Source organism: Lissotriton helveticus, chromosome 4_2 (genome assembly GCF_964261635.1).
Source record: "Lissotriton helveticus chromosome 4_2, aLisHel1.1, whole genome shotgun sequence".
NCBI lineage: Eukaryota > Metazoa > Chordata > Amphibia > Caudata > Salamandridae > Lissotriton > Lissotriton helveticus.
Window position 1 is genome coordinate 34,001,919 of NC_136064.1, and position 18,400 is coordinate 34,020,318.

The window sequence follows — 18,400 nt, forward strand, 5'->3', positions numbered from 1 at the left end:
GCGACGGACTCCATTCTCAAAGGTACTGTACAACTCATAAAGAGTCTATGTGCGCATCGGACCGCAGAGTCCGCAACATTGTCGTATTGCCTTTTTGTTTAAAAGACACTGTCTCAACCACCGCACGAGTCGCACAGGGTGCCCGAAACGCACCAAACTCAAGTGTTAAGCATTCTTAAAGAACTCTTTTTATTCCAAAGCATTGTGGCCTCATTTTAAGATAGTTATTGTGGTCTTGTAATTTAAACCTGCATAGAAACCTATTTTTACATAAAGCATACGTATTTTTATACATAACTACGCCTGGTGTCCATTTGTGGTGGGTCATTTGATTACTGTGTCTGATCATAAATGCTTAACTAACTAACACCTGAAGATTAGCCTTGTCTGCTCGCGCCACACTACCTAGAGGGTGAGCAGGGGTTATTTTTAGGAGTAAGTCCCTTGCCCTGACTAGAGGAGAGGGTCCCTGTTTGTCACAGGTGCATACCTGTGCCAACCAGAGACCCCCAAAGCTAACACAGCCACTCCTATTGTGGTCAGAAATTGGGTATCCAACGTAGGTCCAGAAGGGTCACGTCCGCACCAGATTCTTATGGTAACAACTGTGCAATTCCTGTTTACATTTATTATGCTTAAATGGTCATTAAAAGTTGTACAGAAAGTCGGCCGTTGCTCCAGCCTCCTGGGTCTACTGCACAGGAGGGATAAACGTTCCAGTGAAATGCAGGGCCAATTGGTGATACCAAGATAGAACTAGATTTGAGAATGTCACCATAGTGGCACTTTTTCTCATGAGTTCATCTGTAGTTACTAAACGATTTTATGTATGAACAGTTCAAAGCGTGCCTAGTTAGCCTGTATACTGTTACACCATTGAGCATGGTCTTTTGTTTTACATGCTTTCTCCAAAGCAGCTGTCCAAATTGTTATAAGCATTTCTTCTAGATTGATGGGGTCACCCTGACTTACAAAGGGGCCTGAGTACACTGAAAAAATACCTCAACTCTTTGTCACGTCCATGCACTTTAAAAATAAAAACCTTGCATTTGGAGTCTTCCAAATGAAACACACATCTAAGCATAAACAAAACTGTATTTCAAGGGTTCAAGTAGTATTGTTTCTCGTAATATTTGCATAATTCTAAAACTATGAACAAATCAAAAAAGTTATGAAGGTTCGTTTGAGACGTGTATTTTTATGAAACAAGAACTTTTCCAAACATTGTACTTGTGCGCATACCCAATAGGTCTCGCTTTTGGGACCTTAGAAGTGTTTAGCCATGCAGCACAATATGCTTGGTGCAACAACATCAACATGTTGCATGGCTAAACACTTACAAGGTCCCAAATGCAAGACCTATTGGCTATGCCAATGCTTTTTTTTTAAGGTCTCGCCTAGAAAGCACGCATGCGCTCTTGTGGATGCAAGCACAAGCACGAGTGCTCGCCCTGACTCCTTGCGGTATAGGCTCTCGTCTATCACCTCCTGGGAGGTGCATGCAGTGGTCGAAGTGGGAAAAAAAGTAGGGGAACTGGGGGTGGAGAATCAGGGGGCAGGAATAACCGAAGATTGGATCAGTGGGCGGAGTCAGGGGTGTGTCTAGAAATAGCAAAACATACCAATTTTTTGTACTTTTAGCATTTCACTGACCAGTTATATCTTATAACGTTATTTAATTAAAACAATGGATAAACATGTTTATTTGAGGTTTAATTCAGGAAAAAGCAAACACTCATAGGGAATACAGGTTTATGCAAAGCGTGTGAAATATAAGCAGGAACACCATGTTACCTTAATGCTTTTACTCTCATTGCTTAGAAATTCATGATTTTTTTTGTCTCAAACATTGAGGTCATGAATACAGGGCTCCACCTGTACACATGTGTTAAGCAGGGCTCAGAAGAGAAAGGGACCCTGCAGGAGAATCTAGGCTCATGGAAACCCACAAAGGCTCCTTCATATTCATGTCAGCCAGCTAGCTGCTCAATCCTAATATAGCAAAAAGAACAACTGGTGGACAGAATGCAGAACATGTCATACATTCACCCTAGTACAGAGATCTGGGCCTAAATCCATTGTTTCTTTGCTCACCATGCCATTCCAGTTTGGGACCAGCCATATGAAAATCAGTCTTGATCCTGCACCCAATGGGAACAGTCCAGCCCGAACTGCCAGGCCAGGTCCTCCCTGGACTGGAAACAAGCATCCTAGGATCGGTTTCAGGCTTTCAGCCCTCATCAGCCAGGATAGCTTGGTTCCAGTGGCATGGGGAGCACGGGACTCATGTCTGAGCATACCTGTCCCACTCGAGGTGACAAATGCAAAAAGAACAATTGATTGACAGAATGCAGAACAATGTCATATATTCACCCCAGTACAGAGATCTTGGCCTAAATCCATTGTTTTTTTGCTCACCTCACCATGCCATTCCAGGTTGGACCCAGTCATATGCAAATCAGTCTTGATCCTCAGCCCAATGTGAACAGTCCAGCCCAAACTGCCAGGCCATATGTATTCAAGTGTCCTTTCATTCGGGAAGTGAACACAAAGCAGTACCCACTGAACTATTCAGATAACATATTGCTCTTTGATATGCATGGTACATGTTCTTTGTAGCAGGCATATTACCCCTCTGCGCTACCTTAGATGAGTAAAACAGCCACTAGAGAAAACTTGCTCCCATCTCTCTCCAGCAGGTACATTGATCACCAAAGTTATCTAGGCACTTGTATTGTTGACTGAAACCTGCTGAATATACACAGAACTTTGCAGTGTTTTTAAAACTCCTGCACTTGTACAAAACCGGTCCCCCCAAACTAAACTGGCCCCCTACCCTTCCAGTCACCCTGGGAAACGCCTGCTCCTGCCCTTTCACTGCTCCTGTCCAGTCAGTACTCCTGCAAATGCTCGATCAACACTCCTGCTTTGTTAATTCCAATGGCGCCTCCCTTCTCCTGGCCCGCCACTTCTCCTGGCCCGTCACTTCTCCTGCCCCGTTCACTGCTCCTGCCCCGTTCACTGCTCCTGCCCCATTCACTGCTCCTATTTGTTCACCGCTCCTGCCCGGTTACCACTCTGACTCATGCCTAATCACTGCTCCTGCCCCCATTACTTCTACTGCTTCGTCACCTCTCCTGCCCCATCACCTCTCCTGCCCCGTCACCTCTCCTGCCCATCACATCACCTGCCTGTCAGGTTAACTGCCCATCACTTCTTGTGCTCGGTCACCTCTCCTGCCCTGTTGTCTCTCCTTTCACGTCGCCTCTCCTGCCCAGTCACTTCTCCTGCCCCGTCACTGCTCCTGGCCCGTCACTTCTCCTGCCCCGTTCACTGCTCCTGCCCCGTTCACTGCTCCTGCCCCGTTCACTGCTCCTGTCCTGTTCACTGCTCCTGTTCTTTCACTGCTGCTGCCCGTTTACCGCTCTAGCTCATGCCTGTCACCTCTCCTGCCCTGTCACCTCTCCTGCCGTCACCTCCCCTGCCCCATCATCTCTCCTACCCCCTTTCCTCTCCTGCCCCCTCTCCTCTCCTGCCCCCTCTCCTCTCCTGCCCCATCACATCTCCTGCCCCGTCACTGCTCCTGGCCCATCACCTACGCTACCCCCGTCATCTCTCCTGCCCCGTCATCTCTCCTGCCCCGTCATCTCTCCTGCCCCCACTCCTCTCCTGCCCCCTCTCCTCTCCGGCCACCTCTCCTCTCCTGCCCTGTCACTTCTCCTGTTCTCCTGCCCCGTCACTTTTCCTGCCCAGTCACCTCTCCTGCCCGGTCACCTCTCTTTTCTGTTGCCTCTCCTGCCACGTCACTGCTCCTGGCCCGTCACTTTTTCTGCCTCGTCACTTTTCCTGCCTCGTCACTTTTCCTACCCCGTCACTTTTCCTACCCCGCCACTTTTCCTACCCCGTCACGGCTCCTGCCCGTTCACTGCTCCTGCCCGTTCACTGCTCCTGTCCAGTCAGCACTCCTGCCCGATCACCGCTCCAGCCCCATCACTTCTCCTGTCCCATCACTTCTCCTGCCCCGTTCACTGCTCTTAACCGTTTACTACCCCTATTCATTCACTGCTCCTGCCGGTTACCGCTCCTGCCCATGCCTAATCACCGCTGCTGCCCCTTCACTTCTCCTGCCCCATCACTTCTCCTGCCCCATCACTTCTCCTGCCCCGTCACCTCTCCTTTCCGGTCACCTCTCCTGTCCCGTCATTGCTCCTGCCCCGTCACTTCTCCTATCCGTTACTTCTCCTGCCCGTCACTGCTCCTGCCCCATCACTTCTCCTATCTGTTACTTCTCCTGCCCGTCACTTCTCCTGCCCTGTCACTTCTCCTGTCCGTTACTTCTCCTGTCCGGTCACCTCCCTGCCCTAGTACCTCTCCTTTCCTGTCGTCTCCTCTGTCCAGTCACTGATCCTGCCCAGTTCACTCTGTAGTGTGTACAACATTGACAAATTACACAAGGTATCAAGTTCCCCACCGTCCTCTGTTTGGGGAAAGCTCCTCTGAAGTCACCAACTCCAATCTCACTGGCACTTGATATGCTAAAGGCAGAGGGCCGGCGCATTGTCATTCGTGAATGCCATGCCTGGGGGCACTCTAACCACAAGACTTTGCTGGTTGTGAAATTGGCAAGAATAAGTTTCTAAAATAAAGGTTAATAAGATTTAATTAGTAAAATAGAATAAATTTGAACTTATCAGAATTGCAGAAGTCAGCAATGATCAAGTAGAGCCACACACAGAGTAGCTTGAAAGATACCTCTGCATCAACAAGTCGTACCGTAAACACACTGGCGAGCCAGTATATACATCCTCTGGGCTTCACCATGTGCCTTGAAAGCCGTTGCGCATTCACAACATGCCCCACGTGCAGGCGGTACCAAAACACGATTTAGACACGTAGTCTGACCAAAGTAATTTTCAGGCACAACAGCGACACATCTGTCATTTACGCTGTCCTTGTGGCACTCCCCAATGGTACTTCATGGCTGTCTCTCCACTCTCTTGGTCATCCTGCCCCTTCCTTCACCGCATTCCCTGCTTCTTGCCGGACTCCTCCTTTCACCTCAGCCTTTCAGTCTCTTCTAATGACACTCTGTTAGATTTGGGGTTCTCTAGTTGGCACAGGTAGGTACTTGTGCCAAATAGAGACCCTTGCCTCTAGTCAGGTTAAGGGGATTACACTCCTAAATAACCCCTGCTCACCCACTTGGTAGCTTGGCACGAGCAGACAGGCTTATCTCAGAGGCAGTGTGTTAAGCATTTTTGACCACATACAGTAACCCAGTGACAACACTACAGATGTAAATGTAATGTAAATGTAGACGCACTTGTAAAGCGCACTGATACTCCTGAGTGTCCTGGCGCTGTACTCATACCGCTAGGGAACCCTTCCTGGTTTTTCCCCGTGAAATGTCCACTCCTGGGCATCCCTAGGGTGCAACCAGGCATCCATAGCGCTGTAGGGGGCCGTTGTGGAGACTAAGCAAGCTATTGCCCAGAGTTGCAGCGTGGGACCCATGCTTAGACTAGGCACCGAGGCGAGAAATCAGGTCCGAGGAATTATGAGCCCAAGATCCGCCGAGACCAGCCAAGGTAGGAATTGAACCCTGGTCCTGGGCCAGACCTCTGCATCAGGGTCTGCCGCTCTAACCGTTGACAGGACTCCTTCTCTTCTTTCAGTGTGCAGGGCAGAGACATCAGCCTCCCCCAGAAGGTGGAGCCAGCATTGCGGAAGGCAGGCACAGCCCTATTTAAGGTTCAGGTGCAACTCCTCCCTCCTATCTAGATGCAGATCTCTCTATTTACCACTGGGCTGACTAATCCTGTCTCTGGAATCCCCCAGCCCTGTCACTCACAAACCCAGACAAAGGAATACACAACCTAACAGAGGCAGGATTGAAAGGTTAGGCAAGCAAATACCTACTTTCTAAAAGTGGTATTTGCAAACACAGAATGGTAAAACCAACTTCATTAAAATATGTATTTTATTATTCTGAGGTCAGGCATACTAAACTCTAATTTCTACCATGTTTTATGAGTCAGTTAGGATTATAAACTGTTATAATTCTAACAGCCCGTTCTGGCCTATGGAGAACAGGTAGCCTTGCAATAGTGAAAAACGAAAAAATGGCTGTAATTCACTATCAGGACATGCCACACACATCAGGGCTTGTCCTACCTTATACCTACAATGCTCCCTTCCCTTGGGCCTACCATAGGGGTGACTGATATGAAGAAAAGGGAAGGTTTAGGGACTGGCAAGTGAGTGCACTTGCCCAGTCAGCGTGACAGTAGAAGACTGCACACAGGCTCTGCAATGGCAGACCTTAGACACATTTACCAAGGCTGCTTCTGTGGGTGGCACAACCAGTGCTGCAAGCCCACCATCACATAGAAAAGGTACCTTGAGGGATTATTTCATCACAACTTTCTCAATCATTATCTGTCACACATGTGAACTCATAAATTGACCGGACATGAAGGCACAAATTTTTATATCAAATCAATTTCCTTTTTCATTTTTCATAAGTACAGCATATCAGCAATCCTGCTGGAGACCGCAGTCTTCTATGGCAACACAAAGACTACTACTGTTAAAGTCTTCAAATTCTTCAGTAGTCAACTTACACCATTTGTATATATATATATCTCCTATATATATAAAAATTGTCATATACAATTCAAGCTGTTGGACAAAAGTTCATATTCCTTATGTTGGGGTCTTGAAACAAAATGGTGCAGTAGCGTCGACGTTTCGGTCTCATCCAGTTAATCCACCAAGATCATCCTCAGGACAATTTGTTGTTGCATATATAATTTCATTATTCAATGTGCAGCTTCAACATCGTTTTATTCCTTTGTATGGGCAAATACGTCCTCACTTCGCGCTCGATTCTCTTTTTCCTATTTTTCAAAGGTGTCCTTTATTATTTAGAACACAGCAGTTTGCACTTAAATCCAACCACCGTATCGGACGATTACGGTGTCTGACCGTATCAGACGATTACGGCGTTCGCAGACGCCGTAATCGCCCGGTACGGTGGTTGGATTTAAGTGTCATTCTGTCCCTCCTTTCACTACAGGTTCTCTGTTTTTCACCCGGTCCATCTTTTAATCCCAGCCTTTTCACTCTCCATCTCATCCATTCCGTTTCTTTATGGCTCTCCCATCGGTACTTCACTGCTGTTCCTCCTTTCACCTTGCCACACTGTTCCTCTGCTTCTTAGTGGACTCTTCATTTCACCTCAGCCTGTCACTGTCTTCTAATCTTCTAATAGCACTTCATTCAAACTCTTCACCCGCTATCTCTCCCCTCATTCTGTCCCTCCTTTCGCCAGAGGTTCTCCATTTCTCACCCAGTCACCTATTTCATCACAATCGTTCAGTCTCTCATTGTGGCACTCTCCACCGGCACTTCACAGGCTCTACCATTTTATCCTACCCCTTCCTTCACTACAGTCTCTGCTTCATACCGGATTCCAGCTTGCACTTCAGCTTTTCATCTCTCATAATGGCACACCTCACAAGCTGTCTATCGCCTCTCCATGTCATTCTGTCCCTCCTTTCACCAGAGGCTCTTTGTTTTTCAGCTGTTCCTTTTCATTCTAGCCTTTATGTCTCTCGTTCACCTTATCCATTTTGTCTCTCTTTATGGCTTTCCCATCAGTACTTCACAACTGTCTCTCAGCTCTCCTTGTCAAACTGTCTCTCCTTTCACCTTGTTTTATCTTCTCAGGGAACCTAGCAGTTCAGACACTGAGATACACAGGCCTTGTGAGCTGGCGATAGGACTCTGCGACCCCGCCATATCTGCCTCTCCAAGTGTTTTCACCCCTTGGCTTTCCGTTTACAAAACATAGGCCGGTTGGCTCTGTTTAAGCAGCGGTGTCCAATTTGGGTCCAGAAGACTGGGTCCATGCCAGATTTTAAGGATAATCGCCTACTGTGAGTAGGTTTCATCTCGGTTTGTTGTATTGAAATGAATCTTATGTGGCTCTCCTAGAAACCTGGCATTAGTCCAGCCCTCCTGGTCTTTTTTTGGACACTCCAAGTCAAAGTAAACCACTCCCTACTTAGAGCCTACCATGTCCCACTTTAAGTGTGAGTCACACATGCACATCCTCTCATGTTATCCTTGAATTCTGACACTTGTATGTGGTCTTGCATTTTTAGGTTTCGGCCTAGCGATACACTGCGCACCAGTGTTCGCGCAGCCAGAGTCCTTTTGTACGGGTTTTCAAAATGGACCTGGAAATCCCGCACGCTTGTGCGTGTTCATTTCCTATGGTCCATTTTTATTGGGCTTTGCTTGCGTGTTGTTTTTTAACAGACCACGCAATAGGCCATGGGCAGTCGCATAGCTCCGCCCATGGCCTATTAGTGTCTGTTACGCGCACCAAAGCCCATATGTTTTCAATTATCATGCCCAGACACGGGCGCGATAATTGAAAACATATGCCTGGCAGTGGCCCGCGCACCACTCGCGGGCGTGTTCTTTTTTTTTTTCAATAGCATTTGCGAAAGCTAACGCTTTCAGTGCCGCTTGTTGAAGAGGCTATCTCTTTCTCTTTTTTTTTGTAAAATTGGTTTGCAGGTATGTGTGCTGCAAATGAAATAAATTTAAATTGCAAGGAAAACTTCTGCACGGCAACAATAGCCGCAACTCGGCATGAAAGCTGCAGCTGCCGCTGCCACCGCTACCCCTCTCTTCAACATTCTCCAAAAACAACTCACCCAAGGAGCAGAGTTGAGCTGTCTGAGAATTAACAAGAGGTGTGTACCTAGTGGGAAGGGTAATGAATGCAGGAGAAAAGTCTAAGGGACATCTCTTGCCTAGCATTTAATGTGCCTTCGTTTCTATCATCCAGGAATTCAAGTTGAGCTGCCCGCTGCTGACATTTTATGCTGAGAGTATATCAATCTGAAAGGACTGAGAAACAACATCTTTGAGCAGTATGCAGAGTACTGCCAGCAGCAGGAATTCTGTACTTGGAGAGCGGCCTATATTTCCCTTTCCACGTCTGTTGCTTTACTTTGCTGCCTTCGTCTGACATGTGAAGAGGTTGTGTTGTGGGTGAAGAGTTGGCTTGTAAGTGGGTGGATTTTTATGCATGCGTCAGGGTTAGAACCAGATGAAAGGGAGCGCAGCAGAGCCACCCATGGATAAAGCTGCTATGCTAACAATACGGCCTGTTTATTCTTGTAGGTGGGCTTTACATAAATTCAATTACTAATCAAAAATATGAATTTTAACATTCCACACAGGAAACAAAACCTGTTTGCAAATAATCCCAAATCCTTAAAAATTACAGAAACAAACTTTACAACCACAGGCTGCACACTTTGGCAGAAGAGGGGCATTACTGCAGTTCGGTAGAGCTGTATTTCCATGAATCAGATTTGCGTTACAACCTTCGAATGGTACTCAGTTGTCCTACTTTACTTCTACATGATCAACTGTTTGCCGGCTATGCTATCCTGTGATTATGGGGCAAAAAACAAATGCTATAACTGTAGAAAAGGACAGTAGATTTCAGTGCCAAGTCATGACTGCCACACAACCACACACACAACCACAAAATGCCTAGTTCACACTCTCACCAGGCACATACACCATCAGTCATCAGTGTACACTTTCACCACGCTGCCACTCATGCATGCTTTCACCAGCCGCACACACACAGCCACACACACAACCACACACACACACACACAACCACACACACGCAACCACGCACAGACACACACACAACCACAAGTGCACATAACCACACACACAACCATGCCGTCAGTGCACACTTTCAACAGGCACAGACACCATCAGTCGTCAGTGTATGCTTTCACCGGGCACAAACACTACCAGCCGTCAGTGCACGCTTCCACCAGGCACACACCACCTGACGTAAGTGCACGCTTTCACAAGGCACACACATACCACCAGCCATCTGTGCACGCTTTCACCAGGCACACACACCACCAGCCGTCAGTGCACACTTCCACCAAGCACACACACCACCAGCCATCAGTGCACAATTTCTACAGGCACACACACCACCAGCCATCAGTGCACACATCAATTGTTAACGCATCCACAATTAACTATTATAGCAATCGCAGTATGGCACACTTTACTTTTAAACAAGTGAACTATAGTGTAATAGAAAAAGAAGCTTTGGCTGCTGTATGGGGTGCACACTATTTTCGCTCATATCTTTGGGGAATTCATTTTGTGCTCAAAACTGATCACAAGCCTCTGGTTCTAGTTTTAGCTCCTGGGGGTGCGGTCAGGGGATCACCTAGACTGGCTAGGTTGGCTGCAAAGTTACAAGATTTTCATTTTGACATTCAGTATGTACAAGGTTGGAGAAATCTTCAGACCGATTGTTTTTCAAGATTGCCAGTGGATCAGGGGGAGGTAAAAGAGGATTTGTTAGATGAGAGTGTTGCTTGGGTCCAAGATGTAATATCTTTTGGTGAAGGGTCATTTACTCAAGATGATTGGCATACAGCTCTGGAAAAGGATTCCGTTTTGAAAGAGGTTATACTCATGGTTAAACATGGTGCAAGGAGAGAGAGTTGTTTACAAGCTCCTGTTCGACCTTATGTTAAGGTGTTGATGAGTTGTCTACCTGTGGTGTTGATATTTTGATGCGGAATGATAAATTCATTCCTCCTTGTGAACTTAGAAGTAAACTGTTGTCAATTGCACATGAGGGGCATCTTGGTCAGACCTTGACCCAACAGAGGATTAGAGCCAACTTCTGGTGGCCAGGCATTGATGCACAGGTTTCTTTGTGGGTTGAGCGATGTTTCACCTGTAGCGATGGTGAAAAAAGGTTAAAGGTTGCGGTAGGATCAACCATGGGTCACATCTGTTCAGCGACTGTACCGTGGCATACTATTTGTCTAGATTTCATTGGACCTATGTCTGAACTTGATTTGAAACAAAGGTTTGCGATTGAGTGTGTTGATGTTTACAGTAAGTGGGTGGTTGTTGATTTTGTTAAGGATGTTACTACAGAGACAACAATAACATTTTTGAAGTCTATTTTTCAAGGAGAAGGTTCTCCTGTTGTCATTGTTACCGACAACGGTACACAATTGACTTGGCATAATATGAGGTCATTTTTGTCTCACTTTGGTGTGTCACATCATAGAACTTCTTTATATATTCCACAGGGGAATGGTCTTTGTGAGAGGATTAATAGACTAGTGAAGGGCACCTTACAACTTGCTTTATCTGGAAATGGAAATGTTTTAGAATTTATCCAAGAAATGCTTTGTGCGTATCGCACTACTATTCATGGGAGTATGACCAATTCTCCATTTCAACTTATGAGAGGGAGGGTTCCAGGGAAAAAACTGACACCGTCTTGGATTAAGAACCTTTTCTTGAAGTCACATTTTGAGGAAACACAGATTGTGAGCAGCCACAACTATATTTCGAAAGGGGACTTAGTAAAAGTCAAACCGGGAGGAGTTTCGAAGAGTTTGACAACATTTAGGGGCCCTTTTCTTGTCAAGGATGTGTTTCCACATTATGTCGTACTTGCTAATGGGGAGAAATGGAATTTGAGGAGGGTGGCTTTGTTTCAGAAGAATGAATTTGTGTCTTTTCATGTTGTTAATAGAACATCTACGGGTGATCTTCACGAAGACAGGGGTAGTGGTTATATGCTAACTTCCTCTCAAGAAGAATGTACTTCTTTCTCTTCCCCTTCTGACAGAGTTTGCGAAGGTGGTGGTGATGTCTCGGAATCTGGTTTTCCTAGTCTTCGAAGCACCATCATTGATTCTTCCTCCTCTCAGGTGTCTTCCTCTCCTCCCAGTCCTAAGATTCAAAGGTATCATAAGCCACCTGTTATTTAAATGATTATATTTGCAACTAATGTTTTTCTTTTCCTTTTTGTTTGTAAAGAAGGGAGATATGTTGTAAACTTACTGTGTTTCTTTTCTAATGTAGTCTCTATTGTTATCTCTTCTCTCTATGGTATCCCTGTATTCTAGAATGGTTGTATGAATTGTATGACTCACGTTCTGCTGGTTCAGTTGGAGTTCTGGTCAGCAGGTGTTGGGTCCTGGTCTTGCTTTGCTCTGCATTAAACTATCCTGTGTTACGACATCTAGTCAGAGACTCTACTTACCACACACACCCTTCATAAAATAGGGAAAATATTGCACCCATACTGTCTTCGACGCAGTGGGGAGGAGGGCACGTTCTACCACACTATGTGGCAATGTCCAAAGATCATGGAATACTGGATGCAAGTCATGAGGACCATATCACAAGCGGTCGAGGTGTCGTTAACACCAGAGCCCAGGCAATGTTTACTAAATGTGTGGGAATTGAATGATCTCACTCGCCAAGCACAGGTGTGGGTCACACTTGGTATAATGGTAGCAAAGCGCAATATTGGGGTGCGGAAGAGCTGCCAATACTCAAAGCATGGTGCGGGGATTTGAATGTGGACATGGTAACCGAGAAGACTGTGTTTATTCATAGGCATGGAATACATTTAGGGGATATGTCTGTGAGCCTCCACAGGCACGGGTGGAAAGGGATTCTCATGATGGAAGTGATGGCGTATTGTGATTTTGACACCTGGAATACTGCCACACGGAATGACCTCTGCGATACTGTTATACCGATTGTTAACAGCCTACTGATGTCTGGATTAATTGCTTATACTGGCTGTCTAATTGTCCTGTACCTTGATTGTATTTACAAAAAAAACAATGTTAAAAAAAATTACTAAAAGGGGCACTGTTGGTTTCTAAGCACTAGAAAGTGACTAATCTTTATAAATTCATATCTCAGGTCGCCTACAGTGGATCTTTTTTCGTTTTGGTATCATTTAAAGAATATAAACCATTTGATATTTTTATGAATTGGTGTTGGATTTTATTTTGTATTGTGTCTTAATTATTTACTGAATTGGTGTTTTTAAATGCTTTACATACCTTTCTTTGAAGTTAAGTCTGTCTGCTCGCAGCCACGTTACCAAGGGTTGAGCACAGGAATAATTTTCTAAGACCTATTCTGAGCCCTATACTGTGTTAGTGGCCTTTTGCCTGTGGTAGACCTACATTTGCCCCTACCAATAATCCACTTTCCAACAGATAGTAGTCACTCCTTAGTGCTGCCTTTTCTTTTGTTGTAACCTCCCTTGAGGACTGGCCCTCTTACTGTGTTGTTACTCCAGAAGATTTATTTACTGTCTGTGAGGACTATTTTGTTAAGTGACTTTATTATATTGTGGGCATGCCATGCTTACCTGCATCCGTGCTTTAACTTATTTTATGTTTTATTTTTGTTCAAGAATGGTGGCTGGGCTATAAACGCTCCTCATGCCTCATATTTTCTTTAAATTACCATCTTTTTAAGACTCAATTTGTGTTATCTTTTCAGGTGTGAGGCACGATTTAGGTTCCAGAATGGCAGCCGCATATTTCTTTTGTTATGCGCGGCTCAACAAATCAGCTAACACAGTCAACAATTGTGCGCGGCTTGCAGCCATTCATCCCTGTCTCACCCCGGGCAACACACTTTTCACTTTATTATTAACAACACGCCCACTTCACCTTTAAGAATGATGGCCAAACCTTTTTAAGTTGAGCCTGGGCAGCGCATGCACTACTCTGCGAGGCATGCTGTTTTCGAGAATGGAATTGAAGCTCCGCCCACTGAAGAACCGGGCCTTATAGGCCTGATGGCGCAGGGCACGCCTTAAATCTCCGAGTTCACCTGCCTTGTCGGACAGAGACACGAGACACTCCGCTGGGCGTAGAAAATCAGGTTTATTAGCTAAAGCTAAGCACAGTTGTCCCAGAAGTACAAAGTAGGTTCTTAGGAGACTGCCACTTCAATTCCGTGGCGCACAATCTTTTATAGCACACATATTTACAACATATACTCCCGATACATACAAGGCTAGCCAATAGGAAAAGTTGGAAAACAAGCTATCGAATGTCCCAAATACGCCCTTCTTTCAGACCCCGTGTGTCAACCCTCCCCACAAGTTAATCAGTACTAGTGCCTGTAATCTAATTTGCAGGTGGCAGGACATATTTGTGTGCCTCAAAGGATAGTTGTGTAACAAGAGGATACAAGAGAAGAATAGCGAAGGCCAGTCGGATAAGACAGAGTAAGGAAAGAATAGAGAAAGCCAAACAGTCAGTCGAGACAGGGATCAATCAGTCCAGACATGGATTAGTGGACTCGGCCAGACCCTGACATCGGCTTCGTAAGCAAGGGCAGGAAGTTCTTTTTAACAGAAGAGACACATAGCAGCTGGAAATGGTAAAAACACTCCGGTCGCCGTGCTGCCTGAGTGAAGGCAATACAAAATGGCGACAGGGCACAAAATGGCGGCCAAATACGGAACGAAGTTGAAAATCAAAGAACCTCAGTCCCTCCTTTTGCCATCACTCAGGCAAAACACAAAAGACTCAAGTTAGTCTGAGTCGATGTCAATGGCCAGGAGGTCGTCGAGCTGTTGCTGCAACATCATTTTAATGTGCTCTGTTCTCTGTGACACAGGTCTTGGGACACACATAGTGGTACAAAGGCCGCAGATGGCAGGGCCACACTGTACACAAAGGCAACAAGAAAAAATCATGGCCAAATCCATTCCGAGGAAGGTAATACCTTCCATCCCCATGTGGACAGTAGTCCCCAAAACCATCCCATCACAGACCAATCTCCTGCATCCTGGTGAATCGACTCAGAAATTACGTGCAATTTAGAGATGGCTTGGTATACTGTAGGGGCATTATCAGGAATATGAATGCAGTAACTAGACCCGATCAATTTACAGACTCCTCCGCGATCTGCAAGAACAATATCTAGAACCATCCGGTTCTGTAAAGTCATAAGGCGTTCCACCTGAAGTTCGGCTGTTAGATTACTCAAGGCTCCAGAAGTCACGTTTATGGTATCCTCAACAACAGGAACTAACTGTCTAATATTTCTGCTATTGGCCATCGGGCCCCAGAAAGGAAGGAACCCTTTGAGAAAGTCCCCTCCCTCTTGTCCTGGTGTGTCTTTAAGATCGATAATCCCTCTACCATATCTATTTCTATGATGACCTGAAGGAGCAGTGTATGTCGGAGGGAGAAGAAAAGCCACATAACATGTTCCTGAAAAGTTAAAGGGGAGCCATGTGTAGGCTCTATCATGGCAGACAAAGTATGTGCCCTGAAATGGTATTAATGGTGAGGAAATCTGGGATGAATAGATGTATGTTCAAGAAAAAACACTCTTTTCCTGTTGGTTTTTAGTATTCTGACCATTTATTTGTAAACACAAATTTACTCGATGAGGTATGGTCCAAATTGGTGGGGATCTCCTTAGTCTACTCTTATCTGTGAGGCTAGCAACGTAACGAGTCACGTTCCAACCATCATACGCTCGTTCCTCATCAACGGGAATCTTTCCACTTTCGGCAACTTTAGCCATATCCACTATTCCCTTTATTACAGAACTATGACTAAAATCTGTTTTTCCACCATATCGACCAACAAGAGGATGTCGAAGTGGATTCTGGTATGCGTTGGAAAACATGGCCAAATAAGCCCAAGCGGAACCTTCATAAGAAAACGGAAGGACTAAATACGGCATCCCTTTCTCTGTGTTATGAGGCATGAGTCCTCAAACCCAACATTCAGTAGTATTGATTACCAGTTGATGCTGTTGCAACAGCTGGGTAAATGAATTGTTAAAGTATTCTGTTCTCCTAATTTGTTCGTGCTCTGGGAGTGTATAAAACTGGTGCGGAAAAACAGTAGTGGACAAAGGCAAGGAAACAGAAGTAGGAACGGGTGCTTGCTGCATAGTGTGAACGACCCAACCCACACAATCCAATAAAATACATGAACATATTAAAAGGCACAAGGTTACGCCACATTGACTAAACAACAATTTCCTATATTTACTATTCATGTTTTGCTTTTTATCATTCTTTTCAAATTCAATATCCATTCTCAAATGCGTTGCTAACGGTAATCTTCATAGATCACTTAATTGTGGTTATTAGCCATCCTATGACACTGCAAGTCCTGCAGACCTACTGTCACTACTCAGGTCACAGCCTAAGACTCCTACTGTGACCCTGCAACTTGATGGATAGTAAAAAGAATGTCTCTTAAAGTGTAACAAAAAAAAAAGAAAAGAAAAAGTTCAATTGTTCTCCTTAATCAGTCTAGGTCTTAGGTTGTACCGAGTCGTGTCAGGTACCATTTGCTCCCAAAACAAAGTCTCTGGGTTTGTTGTGTTCAGTCGCAGATGTGATGGTACAGCTTCTTGCAACACGTCGTCGTCTTCTTTTTCAGATCTCATCCGATCCAGACGTGTACTACTGAAAGGTACCAACCGTGGGACCCTTTCGCCCTCACTATCACTTATACCCTTGCGGACCCACTGGTCAAATGGCAAAGGCAAAGGTACCCTTTTGCAGTGCACGCCATGGATCCAGTTCTTCTTTCCAACGACTTTCACTGCTTTTTGTGTCACCAGAAGAACTTGTCGAGGCGGCCCCCAGCGAGGTTCCAGATTCTTCTTTCGCTGAAAATTCTTCAAACAGACCCAGTCTCTGGGTTGGATGGAGTGCCCTGGGTCTGCGGAGGCCTCCGGCAAAGCGTTTTGAACCTGCTGATGAAGAACACGCAATTTTATGGTGAGGTCATGTAAGTAGTCAATCAACATAGGATACGGAATATCAGAGTACTTTTTAGGTCGTGGACTCCCCAAACGTTAGCTGGGCGCCCAAAAACAACGTCGTATGGGCTAAGTCCCAAACGAGAGTGTACAGTTGTTCTCGTAGATAGGAATGCCAAAACCATTATAGCACTAAACCAAGCCCGCTGACTGAGGGTGGTTTGCCGCATGGAATTTCTGCCTAATACCAAGGCCTGCAATCACCTTCTGCATAATTTGGCCTACAAATTCACTTCCATTGTCACTCCAGACAATTTGCGGCAAACCAAACCTCGGGAAGAATTCCTTCAAGAGGACTTTGGCAGTAGACAAAGCAGTATTTTCCTTTAGGGGGTAGGCCTCTATCCATCTGGAAAAGGCACACACCACCACCAGAACATACTTTAAGTTATTGCAACGTTCCATATGAATGTAATCAATTTGCAATACCTCAAAAGGATACGTAGGTTGAGCAAAATGACCTGCCGGAGTTGGGGTTCCCTTTCCTGGATTATGCATCAAATAAACGATACAATGTTTCACCACATTTTCCGTACATTTAGGGATTCCCTCATTCTGCCATACTAGAGCCAGAAGTTTGCATATCCCTTTCGCACTGATGTGGGCTGGACCATGCGCCATGGTAACTACAGGCAATACATAGGCGTCTGGTAACAGCCAACGCTGGTGTTCTGATAATTCCGTCCAACACCCTGTCGCGTCCAACATTCCCGTACTTCCTCTCCACTTTCTCAATTCCTTCTCTGTAGCCTCTTCTTGAATCATTCTCACACTTTCTATTGTGTCCTCACATATTCCTCCTTCCCTGACCCATCTTGCAGGGCCTGCAACATACATACGACTTGTAGCATCTCTCGCTGTTTCTTTCGCTACCTCGTCTGCAAAAGCATTCCCGCGACCCACATCATCAGTGATCCTTTTATGTGCACTACACTTCACAATTGCTATCTGGGTCGGTAAAACAAGTGGTTCCAAAAGATCATTCACTAACTGACCATGCTGTATTTTAGTACCGTGTGAAGTAAAGAATCCTCTTTCTTTCCAAAGGCGGCCAAAACTATGCGCCACCCCAAATGCATATTGGCTGTCAGTGAACACATTCACTCTCTTCCCTTCAGCCAATACGCAAGCTCTAGTCAAAGCTATTAATACAGCTGCTTGGGCTGAATTCTGCCTAATATGTGCTGTCTCTACAACTGGATGCTATGTGGTAACAGCATAAGCTGCAGTCGTTTTACCATTAGGGAGCTTAAAACAAGACCCATCCACACATAGGATCCCATCCGGGTCCACGAGTGGTGTATCTTTTAAATCTATTCTGCCTTTCGTTTCCTCCTCTGTACGGAGAAAAAAATCATGTTGTTCTTGGGTGTCTTTCTCTTCTGGAATAGGTAACAATGTTGCTGGATTCAAAGTATTACATCGCTTGATGTGTATATGACTAGCCAAAAGCGTTAGCTCATACCCAGACAAGCGGGCACTTGTAAGATGCTGTGTTTTCGTTCTGTTCAAAAGAGTATCCACTGCATGTGGTACCATAACAACAAGGGTGTTATCCAGTACCAATCCAGCAGATTGACGAATGGAGATCGCTGCTGCTGCTGTAGCTCTAAGACAACTAGGCAATGCCTTGGCTATTGGATCCAATGTAGCCGAAAAATAGGCACATGGCCGCTGTTTGTCTCCAAAT